General features: G+C 42.0%; 1 pseudogene; it reads right to left on the bottom strand.

The window, feature by feature from the left end:
• Positions 1-605: 605 nt before the first annotated feature.
• Positions 606-1,021, bottom strand: LOC102261318 (annotated as a pseudogene).
• Between the last annotated feature and the right edge of the window lie 1,284 nt (positions 1,022-2,305).

Here is a 2,305-nt window from a genome sequence, read left to right as displayed (position 1 = left end):
CTAGGTTAACACACCTTTGAATAAACCCTAATCACTCTCAAGGGAGCACATAATCTTGTGAAATATCCTGTAATCCAATCCCTGCCTTGCTTTCTTTCTCTTTCATGTAACCTTCCTTAGTTTCATACTTTTTAAAAATGCAGCATACAAACTTTATTTAACAAAAATAACAGGGAATACTTACCTGGCAGGGGAGATAGCCTGATCAGGAAGGTGGTTTTCGAAGGGTGAGGCTTATCCATTGTACTCCGGATGTGCTGACCCCTGTGATTTCCCCAAATGTGGGAAACTCGACTACATAATTTCTAGTAGTGGGGGACTGTGTTCACACTCTCCCCTTGCCAAAAAAATAAAAACAGTAACAGGTAAAGTCAAACAACCCCTTATATTAAGAGAAAAAGTAACTAGAAGAAATTTCATCTTAAGCATCTTAAAGTAACCTACTTGCAGTTGCATTTAATTGAGTTTCTGTTGCTGTGAAGAAAGCTCATGCATAGGTATGGAAGGATGATTTGTACATTTTTCCAGTATTCACTGAAAACTGCCTTATATACACATATACATTAAATTTGAAAAAGATTTAATTGACTATCCCCAGATATACTTCATTTTTGTTGATCTTTTGGAAAAGCTCTTCTAATAAAAGGATATGTGGTTCTGGCTCATTAATCACCTAATGAACCCAGCCTAGACTCTGTTGGACACCAAGTCTCCTCCATTCCTCTTTTTACATTGGATGGGTTTGGGGTACTTGTTTGGAAAGTTATCTGGGTAACATGACATGCCATTACTCATAGTGCTCTTTGAAGTATTTGTCTGAGTAGTAGACCTGCTTGTTGGCCATCCTGCCAGCAGGTGAGTGTTGTGGAGGGGGAGAATTAGGGAGAGGGAATGGGTGAAGCATACCAACCGTCTGTGGAAGGCCAAGGCAATGACTGAACTACCTTAGTTCCATATGTAACCTCAAATGCATAAAATAAATTGCAAAACTGTCATTCTCTGGAGATTTGAGATCTTGCTTCCTGGCATATGTCAGTTTGGCTCAAACAAATTCTCATAAGAATTCTCTACAGGTTTGGACATTTCTTATATCGACACAGACACATCCTAGTCTCTGAGTTTAGCTCCACTGGGACTCTGCCCCTTTATAAATTATTATGATTGTTAAGAGTAATAACTGGATATTCACCAAACCAGCAGGACAGATAATAGCTTGGGCTTGAGAGAGCATTTGAGATCTGAAAATGTTGTCAATTTTGCTCAAATAAACTCTTATAAAAATAAAAAATAGCATGGCTCAGTGGTTGAGCGTCGACCTATGAACCAAAAGATTAGGGTTCAATTTCCGGTTAATGTTGGGGTCTAACCCCAGCAGGTCCAGGGGTCCCCAAAGGTGTGGACAGAGTCGGCGAAGAAGGAATGACACAGAGACAGCCTTCAGTTGATCAGCAGCCTAGCCAGGATCTCTAGCCAGGATCTCCAGCGAAGTTCTGGTGTTTATTGTCTTGTTACATCTGTATTTATACCAGTTGATTTTAATCCTGTCAATTTCTATTGGAAAGGTTAGGGTGTTTCTTATCTCCATTCCAGGGAGTAAAGATTATGTAGCTTAAGCGTGATTGTTCGTAGTTAAAGTGATTAACTACCCACCTGGCACTTAGTTAAGGGGTTGTATCCCCTCCCTAACTTCAGGGAAAAATCCCTACCTGGGGAAACAACCTTTCTCGGAGAGGTGACCTTGGTTAAAACACATAGCGCTAAGGGGAGCAAACATATTAAGAACAGTATGCTATATACGCCAGGTCCCTTGAAACATATGCTGTGCAGATGTTTCTTTCCTGCAGCGACTGTGTCAAGCAGCATGGATGGACCGGCTTCCGGCAGGTTAAGGCACATGCCCGGGTTGTAGGCTCAATCCCCAGTGTGAGGTGTGCAGGAGACAATCAATCAATGATTCTCATCATTAATGTTTCTATCTCTCTATTTCTCTCCCTTCCTCTCTGACATCAATAAAAATATTTTTAAAAAAGAGCTTGGGCTCTGGAGCCAGATGGTCTGGACTGGAATCCAGCTCTGCCACTTGTTAGTTGTGTGACCTTGGGCAAGTGACTTAACCTCTCTCTCTCAATTTTTCTGATTTGTAGCTTGAGAAAAGTAAGTGCTGAGCACAAGTGCCTGGCACTTAAGAAGTTAGATATCCTATATAATAAAAGCCTAATATGCAAATTGTCCCTTCGACCAGGAGTTCAACCAGGGGGCGAGGCCAGCCGGCCAACCGCCTGGGGCCCCTCTCCCCCAGCTGGCC

The sequence above is a fragment of the Myotis brandtii genome, unplaced genomic scaffold (genome assembly GCF_000412655.1).
Source record: "Myotis brandtii unplaced genomic scaffold, ASM41265v1 scaffold480, whole genome shotgun sequence".
Taxonomy (NCBI): Eukaryota; Metazoa; Chordata; class Mammalia; order Chiroptera; family Vespertilionidae; genus Myotis; species Myotis brandtii.
This window is presented reverse-complemented; position numbering and strand designations above follow the sequence as displayed.